This window comes from Lagenorhynchus albirostris, chromosome 14 (assembly GCF_949774975.1).
Source record: "Lagenorhynchus albirostris chromosome 14, mLagAlb1.1, whole genome shotgun sequence".
Lineage (NCBI taxonomy): Eukaryota > Metazoa > Chordata > Mammalia > Artiodactyla > Delphinidae > Lagenorhynchus > Lagenorhynchus albirostris.
Genome location: NC_083108.1, coordinates 23,332,742 through 23,344,753, shown reverse-complemented (window position 1 = coordinate 23,344,753; position 12,012 = coordinate 23,332,742). Strand labels below are relative to the sequence as shown.

General features: G+C 42.6%; 1 protein-coding gene across 1 annotated transcript in view; it reads right to left on the bottom strand.

Annotated features, from left to right (window-relative positions):
* CFAP53 (cilia and flagella associated protein 53) overlaps positions 1–12,012 on the bottom strand; it is a 66,857-nt gene that overhangs the window by 18,520 nt on the left and 36,325 nt on the right. The window lies entirely within an intron of this gene.

Sequence of the window (12,012 nt, the reverse complement as noted above, 5' to 3'; positions counted from 1 at the left end):
GCACAACTGGATAGCAGAGCACCAGGTGCTGGCAGGCCCTGTTAAAAGAGTTTCTGCCAGTTTGCCAGCAGGCATGGATTCTGACCCAGAGTTCACCTCCCTCTACATTAAATGGTGCCAGTAGAAGCGATGCTTAAGTGAGTCACTCCCTTTTATACCATGCCTCAAATTATATCCCAGGCAGAATGGCCATCTCAGTGTAACCAAATCAGACTCCTCTGGCTGGCAAGTTCATGCTCTAATGTATAGTTTTAATGGGGTGGTCTCTGGATTACAAAGCTGCCATCCACAAAATGTCCCTAGGACTAGCCTATCATTGTGCCCAGAATCTATACACATTGTGGTTAGAGTCCCCACAAAGCTTGGTCATGGACACCAAGTGTTCCTTTGCAAGGTATGCCCCTGATGACCCCGTGGAGTTCACTGAATCTGCTCAACTAGTAGTAGAGCGCATACTTGTAGTTTCGTCCTGAGTCAGGCCTCTAGCATTTACACTCAGAACTTAACACCAACCAGCCATTCCTACCCTTCATGACTCTCCACCTGGGAAGAGGCTAGTGTAAGGCTAGTGCAAGCTAGCCTCTGCCACCCCGAAGCACACTAGCTCCGCAGAGAACATAGCCCCAGACCAAGGGCTCACTGCTGGACATAACTGCACCTCAGGTGACAACACAACAACCCAATAGAACAAAGAGGGAGACAACGTGCCCCAACCTCATTGGACGTTGGGACTTTTGTCTCCCAGATCCCCTCCACACCAGGGGGTGATGACTGTGGTGACTGTTAACCTCAAGGCTGCTGAAACGAAGCAGGACCCTATGGGACCTTCCCGGTCACAGAGCTCTCTGTGTCCCCTGCTTCTTTTTTGTAGGAAAAGCTTTGGTTTCCTCGTCCTCTTGAGTTTTAAAGACCAGGCTCAATAAGTTAATAATTAGAGAATCGGGGTAATGCAGAAACAAAGAAAAAGCAGTCAAGCAAGAAAAGTAATAGTAACTTAAACAATAAGTCAGCCATAAAACAGAGTCAGAGGACTGTGGTTCCTCCCTGAGGGATCCAGATAGCAATCTGATACACACTCTTGAATTGTTTTTATAGACACCAGCACCCCACCAGATCCTGACCACCAGCACATAGACCCCCGACTATAGGAGAGACCCCCAACTGTGGGGAGCCAGAAGACTGATGATTTAGGTTCCCGAAACATTATCCTGTTGCCTCACCACCCACCAGTCAGAAAACTGTGTACGAGCTGATCATGTTACCCATGACCCTCTCCCTCACTTTGTCTTTAAAAACTCATCCTTGAAAGCCAGCAGGGAATTTAGGTCTTTTGAGCATGAGCCACCTGTTATCCTTGATTGGTGCCCTACAAATAAACACTGTACTTTCCTTCACCACAATCCCGTGTCAGTAGATTGGCTTTGCTGCACGTGTTGGGCGAGCCGACCCAAGTGCAGTTCGGTGACAGTGACTGTTAACCTCAAGGCCAAGATGCAAAAACGCCTCCACTGGATCAACCCAGAAGACTCTACAGAGTACTACTTTCCTGAAATAGCTAACTGCTTGCCTCACGACCCTTGCCTCTATAAAAACCCTTGAAAATCTATAAGCCCCCTGCTGACTGCCTGGCAGCATTAGACATCATTTCACCTTTATGGCAAGCCAAACAATGTATTCTAAACTATATGAGCCACAATGAGGCACCTCTAGCCTGACTGACCTGCCTAGACCCCATGGTCAGGGAATTCTCAGTGCTGTGTTCCCTGCTCAGTGTACTAGATTACAGCTTTTGCTTTCTACCTGATGTATCCACAACAGGCCTACTCCCCTCATTATTCCCAGCACCACCACCACTGCCAGCACATCCTCCATACCCAAAAAGCTACCTCCACACCTCTCTACATCTCATCCACAACTCCTTCCTGCTGCATGCCACGACCCTGCCCCACACCACAACCCTAGATCCTACATGACAAATATATTCATACAAACCTGCAAGGTGGCAGCTCAGGACTTGCAAGTAAAAAGATGTTGGGTCTGTGAGCACTCAGGGCGAGATGTACAGCCCCATGCCCCTACGTATCCTATAGCTCTTCCTGGTTATCAGACCCTTGTACTAATTCCCTCCAAAACACCTCGAGCCTCATTTAGGCTGGACCAAACCCTAACCTAGACCCTACACATGGCACCCTGTGGGTAGGCATCAAAGTAACTGCAGTACTTTCTGAGGGCTACCAACTATACTCAGACACAAAGGCTGGACCTCACCCTGTATACTCATTGCCTCTTAATGATGAATAACACCTCATTCATAGTCTGTTGTGGATCTGACTCAAGGGGCTGGAGCAGGTCTACTTGACTGCCCAGTCTGCAAGCTATCCATGGAGATGATCCCTATTATTGTAACACTGTTACAGGCCAACCTCCAGATGTCAAGAGATACAGGTCATGCTTAATATCACTAAAGTATTTCAACAAATTCCCACATTCCGAGGTCCCTGATTTGTTCTCATGGCTCTCGACATCCACCTGAGGGCAATGGTTAATACCTGGATTCCAAACAGTAGCAAGTCTATTTATCATAGGCTTCATCATTATTGCCTTGGTTAAATGTGCCTTAAGGTGGCTTCAGAAAACAATACTGGGACTTCCCTGGTGGTCCAGTTGTTGGGACGCCATGCTTCCAATACAGGGGGTGCAGGCTTGCTCCCTGGTATGGGAACTAGGATCCCACATGCCATGCGGCATGGTCAAAAAAAAATTTTTTTTTAAAGAAAGAAAACAATACCTATGTCCTTTAACTTACCCACTACACAAGTGATTGTTATTCCTGATGACAAGGAATCACAGGATAGACTGTCAGGAGTTTAGCTAAGGGCTTCCCTGGTGGCACAGTGGTTGAGAGTCTGTCTGCCGATGAAGGGGACACGGGTTCGTGCCCTGGTCCGGGAAGATCCCACAGAGATGTCACAGAGATGCTGGGCCCATGAGTCATGGCCGCTGAGCCTGCGCGTCCGGAGCCTGTGCTCCGCAGCGGAAGAGGCCACAACAGTGAGAGGCCCGCGTACCACAAAAAAAAAAAAAAAAAAGAGTTTAGCTAAGCTACTCTACTGCATCGCTGCCTCTGAATCCATATTGTTTAGCTAAGTATCCTGCAGGGATCTCAAATTGACACGAGCCCTCATGCAAGTGCATGCTCTAGATAGCAGTCCACAGAGTCACAAGCTAATGTAAGTTCCTAATATGACTTCCCCAAGAGCCCCTGTGATCAACAGTGCCCCACCTCCCAACATCTTCCCCTTATATACCTCTTAGATAAGACCCCTGTGGGGCTTACTGAAACCCCACACTTTTGTTTTGAGTTGACCAATCCAGCCTTAGCCTGGGAACCACAAAGTACTCCACCCATGGATCCTAACAAAGGCATGTGCCTCAGGTCCTGCCTCTCTCTGTCTGCACTCTGCTTTGACTACTATCTGTGGTCCCTGAAGGCATGCCATGTACTTCCTCTAGAATATATATATAAATATACACACATGTATATACATATATGCACACACATACATATAAGGAAAGAAAAAGATCTAAAATCAATAATCTATGGAGGAGCTGCAAGATGGCGGAAGAGTGAGACACGGAGATCACCTTCCTCCCCACAAATACATCAGAAATACATCTACATGTGGAACAACTCCTACAGAACACCTACTGAACGCTGGCAGAGGGCCTCAGACCTCCCAAAAGGCAAGAAACTCCCCACATACCTGGGTAGGGCAAAAGAAAAAAGAATAAACAGAGACAAAAGAATAGGTACGGGACCTGCACCAGCGGGAGGGAGCTGTGAAGGAGGAAAGGTTTCCACACACTAGAAGCCCCTTCACAGGGAAAGACTGCGGGTGACGAAGGGGGGAAGCTTCGGAGCCATGGAGGAGAGCGCAGCAACAGGGGTGTGGAGGGCAAAGCGTTGAGATCCCCGCACAGAGGACCGGTGCCAACCAGCACTCACCAGCCCGAGAGGCTTGTCTGCTCACCCGCCGGGGCGGACGGGGGCTGGGAGCTGAGGCTCCGGCTTCAGAGGTCGGATCCCAGGGAGAGGATTGGGGTTGCCGGCGTGAACACAGCCTGAAGGGGGCTAGTGCGCCACAGCTAGCCGGGAGGGAGTCCGGGAAAAAGCCTGGAGCTGCCGAAGAGGCAAGAGACTTTTTCTTGCCTCTGTTTCCTGGTGTGCGAGGAGAGGGGATTAAGAGAGCTGCTTAAAGGAGCTCCAGAGACGGGCGTGAGCCACGGTTAACAGCACAGACACCAGAGACGGGCATGAGATGCTAAGGCTGCTGCTGCCGCCACCAAGAAGCCTGTGTGCGAGCACAGGTCACTATCCACACACCCCTTCCCGGGAGCCTGTGCAGCCCCTCACTGCCAGGGTCCCGTGATCCAGGGACAACTTCCCCGGGAGAGCGCACAGCGCGCCTCAGGCTGGTGCAACGTCACGCCGGCCTCTGCCGCCGCAGGCTTGCCCCACCTCCGTACCCCTCCCTCTCCCTGGCCTGAGTGAGCCAGAGCCCCCGAAGCAGCTTCTCCTTTAACCCCGTCCTGTCTGAGCGAAGAACAGACGCCCTCAGGCGACCTACACGCAGAGGCGGGGCCAAATCCAAAGCTGAACCCCAGGAGCTGTGCGAAAAAAGAAGAGAAAGGGAAATTTCTCCCAGCAGCCTCAGGAGCAGCAGATTAATTCTCCACAATCAACTTGATGTACCCTGCATCTGTGGAATACCTGAAGAGACAACAAGTCATCCCAAACTGAGGAGGTGGACTTTGGGAGCAACGATACATATATTTTTTCCCCTTTTTCTCTTTTTGTGAGTGTGCATGTGCATGCTTCTGTGTGTGACTTTGTCTCTATAGCTTTGCTTTTACCATTTGTCCTAGGGTTCTGTCTGTCTGTTTTTTACTTAAAAAATCTTTTTCTTAATATAATTATTTTTATTTTAATAACTTTTATTTTATCTTCTTCTTTCTTTCATTCTTTTTTTTTTCCTGCCTTTTATTCTGAGCCGTGTGGATGACAGGCTCTTGGTGCTGCAGCCAGGAGTCAGTGCTGTGCCTCTGAGGTGGGAGGGCCAACTTCAGGACACTGGTCCACAAGAGACCTCCCAGCTCCACATAATATCAAATGGTGAAAATCTCCCAGAGATCTCCATCTCAACACCAAGACCCAGTTCCACTCAACAACCAGCAAGCTACAGTGCTGGACACGCTATGCCAAACAACTAGCAAGACAGGAACACAACCCCATCCATTAGCAGAGAAGCTGACTAAAATCATAATAAGTCCACAGACACCCCAAAACACACCACCAGACGTGGACCTGAAAGACAAGATCCAGCCTCATCCACCAGAACACAGGCACGAGTCCCCTCCACCAGGAAGCCTACACAACACACTGAACCAACCTTAGCCACTGTGGACAGACACCAAAAACAACGGGAACTACAGCCTGCGAAAACAAGTCCTGAAACACAGTAAGTTAAGCAAAATGAGAAGACAGAGAAACACACAGCAGATGAAGGAGCTAGGAAAAAAACCACCAGACCTAACAAGTGAAGAGGAAACAGGCAGTCTACCAGAAAAAAAATTCAGAATAATGATAGTAAAGATGATCCAAAATCGTGGAAACAGAATTGAGAAAATACAAGAAACATTTAACAAGGAACTAGAAGAGCTAAAGAGCAAACAAACAGTGATGAACAACACAATAAATGAAATTAAAAATACTCTAGAAGGGATCAATAGCACAATAACTGAGGCAGAAGAATGGATAAGTGACCTAGAAGATAAAATACTGGAAATAACTACTGCAGAACAGAATAAAGAAAAAAGAATGAAAAGAATTGAAGACAGTCTCAGAGACCTCTGGGACAACATTAAATGCACCAACATTCAAATTATAGGGGTCCCAGAAGAGGAAGAGAAAAAGAAAGGGACTGAGAGAATATTTGAAGAGATTATAGTTGAAAACTTCCTTAATATGGGAAAGGAAATAGTTAATCAAGTCCAGGAAGCAAAGAGAGTCCCATAAAGAATAAATCCGAGGAGAAACACACCAAGACACATATTAATTAAACTATCAATATTAAATACAAAGAAAAACAATTAAAAGCAGCAAGGGAAAAACAACAAATAACACACAAGGGAATCCCCATAAGGATAACAGCTGATCTTTTTTTTTTAACATCTTTATTGGAGTATAATTGCTTTACAATGGTTAGTTTCTGCTTTATAACAAAGTGAATCAGTTATACATAGACATATGTTCCCATATCTCTTCCCTCTTGTGTCTCCCTACCTCCCACCCTCCCTATCCCACCCTTCTAGGTGGTCACAAACCACGGAGCTGATCTCCCTGTGCTATGTGGCTGCTTCCCACTAGCTATCTATTTTACATTTGGTAGTGTATATATGTCCATGCCACTCTCTCACTTGATCACAGATTACCCTTCCCCCTCCCCATATCCTCAAGTCCATTCTCTAGTAGGTCTGTGTCTTTTTTCCCGTCTTACCCCTAGGCTCTTCATGATCTTTTTTTTTTCTTTCTTAGATTCCATATATATGTGTAAGCAAACGGTATTTGTTTTTCTCTTTCTGACTTACTTCGCTCTGTATGACAGACTCTAGGTCCATCTACCTCACAACAAATAACTCAATTTCATTTCCTTTTATGGCTGAGTAATATTCCATTGTATATATGTGCCACATCTTCTTTATCCATTCATCTGTTAATGGAAACTTAGGTTGCTCCACGTCCTGGCTATTGTAAACAGAGTTGAAATGAACATTTTGGTACATGACTCTTTTTGAATTATGGTTTTCTCAGGGTATATGCCCAGTAGTGGGATTGCTGGGTCATATGGTAATTCTATTTTTAGTTTTTTAAGGAACCTCCATACTGTTCTCCATAGTGGCTGTATCAATTTACATTCCCACAAACAGTGCAAAAGTGTTCCCTTTTCTCCACACCCTCTCCAGCATTTATTGTTTCTAGATTTTTTGATGATGGCCATACTGACCAGTGTTAGATGATATCTCATTGTGGTTTTGACTTGCATTTCTCTAATGATTAATGATGCTGAGCATTCTTTCTTTGGGGAAATGTCTATTTAGGTCTTCTGCCCATTTTTGGATTGGGTTGTTTGTTATTTTGTTATTAAGCTGCATGAGCTGCTTGTAAATTTTGGAGATTAATCCTTTGTCAGTTGCTTCATTTGCAAATATTTTCTCCCATTCTGAGGGTTGTCTTTTCATCTTGTTTATGGTTTCCTTTGCTGTGCAAAAGCTTTTAAGTTTCATTAGGTCCCATTTGTTTATTTTTGCTTCTATTTCCATTTCTCTAGGAGGTGGGTCAGAAAGGATCTTGCTGTGATTTATGTCACAGAGTGTTCTGCCTATGTTTTCCTCTAAGAGTTTGATAGTGTCTGGCCTTACATTTAGGTCTTTAATCCACTTTGAGTTTATTTTTGTGTATGGTGTTAGGGACTGTTCTAATTTCATACTTTTACATTTACCTGTCCAGTTTTCCCAGCACCACTTATTGAAGAGGCTGTCTTTTCTCCACTCTATATTCTTGCCTCCTTTATCAAAGATAAGGTGTCCATATGTGCGTGGGTTTATCTCTGGGCTTTCTATCCAGTTCCATTGATCTATATTTCTGTTTTTGCGCCAGTACCATACTGTCTTGATTACTGTAGCTTTGTAGTGTAGTCTGAAGTCAAGGAGCGTGATTCCTCCAGCTCCATGTTTCATTCTCAAGATTGCTTTGGCTATTTGGGGTCTGTTGTGTTTCCATACAAATTGTGAAATTTTTTGTTCTAGTTCTGTGAAAAATGCCAGTGGTAGTTTGATTGGGATTGCATTGAATCTGTAGATTGCTTTGGATAGTAGAGTAATTTTCACCAATTTGATTCTTCCAATCCAAGAACATGGTATATCTCTCCATCTATTTGTATCATCTTTAATTTCTTTCATCAGTGTCTTATAATTTTCTGCATACAGGTCTTTTGTCTCCTTAGGTAGGTTTATTCCTAGATATTTTATTCTTTTTGTTGCAGTGGTAAATGGGAGTGTTTTCTTAATTTCACTTTCAGATTTTTCATCATTAGAGTATAGGAATGCCAGAGATTTCTGTGCATTAATTTTGTATCCTGCTACTTTACCAAATTCATTGACTAGCTCTAGTAGTTTTCTGGTAGCATCTTTAGGATTCTCTATGTATAGTATCATGTCATCTGCAAACAGTGACAGCTTTATTTCTCCTTTTCTGAATTGGATTCCATTTATTTCTTTTCTTCTCTGATTGGTTTATCCTAGGTAGCAAGGCTGGTTCACCATGCAAAAATCAATTAATGTAATCCATCATATCAACAGGCTAAAGAAGAAGAACCACATGATCATATCAAGTAATGCAGAAAAAAGTTTTGGCCGAATCCAACACCCACTCATGTTAAAATAAAAAAAAAACCCTCTCAGTAAACCAGGAATAAAGGTGGGAATTCCTCAATTTGATAATGAATATCTACAAAAAACCTACAACTAACATCATACTTAATGACGAAAAACTAGAAGCTTTCCCACTAAAATCAGGTACAAGGCAAGGATGCCCCCTCTCAGCACTCTTTTTCACATTATACTGAAAGTCCTAGCTGAAACAATAAAACAAGAATAGGAAATGAAAGGTATATTGCTTGGGAAGAACAAAATAAAGCTGGTCTTTTTTCACAGATAACTTGGTTGTCTATGTAGAAAATCTGAAGGAACCTATAAAAAACTCCTGGAGCTAATAAGCAATTAAAGGAAGGTTACAGGATACAAGGTTAACATACAAAAGTCAACTGACTTCCTATATACCAGCAATGAAGTAGAATTTGAAATTAAAAACACAATACCATTTACATTAGCACCCCAAAAATGAAATACATAGGTACAAATCTAACAAAATATGTACCAGATCTATATGAGGAAAAGCACAAAACTGATGAGAAAAATCAAAGAACTAAATAGAGAGATAGTCCATGTTCATGAATAGGAATACTCAATATTGTCAAAATGCCAGTTCTTCCATTCTTGATCTATAGATTCAATGTAATTAAAAAAAAAATCCCAGCAAATTATTTTGTGGAAATCAACAAACTGATTCTAAAATTTATATGAAGAGGCTAAAGACCCAAATTGGCCAACTCAGTATTTAAGGACAAGATCAAAGTCAGACGACTGACCCTGCCCAACTTTAAGACTTACTATAGTAATCAAGACGGTATGGAATTGGTGAAAGAATAGATCAATAGATCAATAGAAAAGAACACAGAGCCCCAAAATAGACTCATATAAATATAGTCAACTGATATTTGACTAGGAAGCAAAGGCTATACAATGGAGTTAAGAGAATCTCTTCAACAAATTGTGCTAGAACAACTGGACATCTACATGCCAAAAAAAAAAAAAATAGAATCTAGAAACAGACCTTACACCTTTACAAAAGTTAACTCAAAATGGACCAAAGATCTAAACATAAAATATAAAACTCCTAGAAGTTGTAAAAGAAAAAAAAAAAAAAACTCCTAGAAGATAACAAAGGAGAAAATCTAGGTGACCTTGGGTTTGGTGATAAGCTTTTAGATACAATAGCAAAGGCATAATCCATGAAAGAAAGAATAGATAAGCTAGACTTCATTAAAATTAAAAATTTTGCTCTATGAAAGCTCTGATCAAGAGAATGAAAGACAAGTCACAGACTGGGAGAAAATATTTGCTAAAAACTTATCTGATAACGGACTGTTATCTAAAATATACAGAGAGCATTGGAGACAAGATGGTGGAACAGAAGGACTTGAGCTCCCCTCCTCTCATGAAAACACAAAAATCACAACTAACTGCTGAACAACCATTAACAAAAAAAGACTGGGACCTACCAGAAGAGATATTCTACGTCCAAAGACAAAGAAGAAGCTACAACAAGACGGTAGGAAAGGTGCTTTCGCGATAAAATATACAAAGAACTCTTAAAACTCAACAAGAAGAAAACAAACAACTCAAAAAATGAGCCAAATATCTTAACAGGCACCTCATCAAAAATATACAGATGGCAAACATATAAAAAGATGCTTGTGATATTATGATTTATAATAAGAAATATATATTTGGTCTTCATCCCCATTTCTGGCACAGAACTCCTAAAACCCTTAGAATTTCCTAAGTGATGAGAGCAGCAAAGTTGTCTTTTGTTCTGTTAATGAGGTGACTTTTGGACCACACCTCTGGTTGCCAGGAGAACCAACCATGTGATTAGAGGGTTGAAACTTTCAGTCCCAGTTCCCTGACCTCTGGGGAGGGGAGAAGGTTTGGAGGGTGAAATCAATCACTGATGGCCAATGACTTAACCAATCATGTCTATGTAATGAAGCCTACATAAAAACCCCGAAGGAGAGGGTTCAGAATTGGGGAACCAGAACACTTCCACCATGCCAGGCCCCAAACTCCATGAGGACAGCAGCTCCTTTGTTCAGGACCTCATCCTATATGTCTCTTCATCTGGCTATTTATTTGTATCCTTTAATATACTCTGTAATAAATTGGTAAGCTAGTGAGCAAACTGGTTTCCTGAGTTCTGTGAGCTGCTCTAGCCAATCAATCGAACTCAAGGAGGGGGTCATGGGAACCTCTGATTTACAGCCAGTCTGTCAAGTAACAACTTGGATTTGCAATTGGCATCCTGAGTTTGAGGGGGAAATCATTGGAACTTCCAGTTTGTAGCCAGTTGGTCAGAAGCACAGGTAACCATCTGGGCTTGTGACTGGCAACTGAAGTAGAGGGAAGTCTTATAGAACTGAGCCCTTTCCCTGTGGAATCCGATGCTATCTCTGGGTAGATAGTGTCAGAATTGAACGGAATTGTAGGACACCCAGCTCGTGTCCCGAGCATTGCTTGGATACCACTCTACATATTGGAATTGGGTTCAGAATCCTTAATGCTCTATATCACATGACATTAGGGAAATTAAAATTAAACAACAATGATATGTCACTACGCACCTAATAGAATGGCTCAAGTCCAGAACACTGATAACACGAAATACTGACAAGGATGCTGAGCAATAGGAACTCTCATTCACTGCTGGTGGGAATGCAAAATGGTATAGACACTTTGGAAGACAATTTGGCTGTTCTTACAAAACTACACATACTCTTACCATATGATCCAGCAATAACGCTTCTTGATATTTACCCAAATGATATTTACCCAAAGGTTATGCTGATATTTACCCAAAGGTTATGTTCACACAAAAATCTGCCTAAGAATGTACACAATAACTTTATTCATAATCACCAAAACCTGGAAGCAACCAAGGATGTCTTTCAGAAGGTGACTGGATAAATATACTGTGGTACATCCACACAATGGAATGGATGCAGTGCTAAAAGTAAATGAGCTATCAAGCCATGAAAAGATATGGAGGGAAATTAAATGCATATTAGTTAGTGAAAGAAGCCAATCTGAAAAGGCTACATACTATATGATTCCAATGATATGACATTCTGGAAAAGGCAAAACTATGGAGACAGTAAAAATATCAGTGGTTTCCAGGGGTTTGGGGTGGAGGAAGGGATGAACAGGTGGAGCACAGAGGATTTTTAGCCTAGTGAAATCACTCTGTATAATACTCTCATGGTGGATAAATGTCATCATATGTTTGTCCAAACCTATAGATCTACACCACCAAAGAATGGGCCCTAATGTAAACTATGGACTTTGGGTGATAATGTGTCAATGTAGGTTCATCGATTGTAACAAATGTACCCTCTGGTGGAGGATGTTGAGAATGGGGAAGGCTATGCATGTGTTGGGGCAGGGGGTATATGGGAAGTTTCTGTACTTTTTGCCCAATTTTGCTGTGAACCTAAAACTGCTCTAAAAAATAGTCTATCAAAACAAAACAAATCATAGTACCTTTAGGAAAAGAACAAC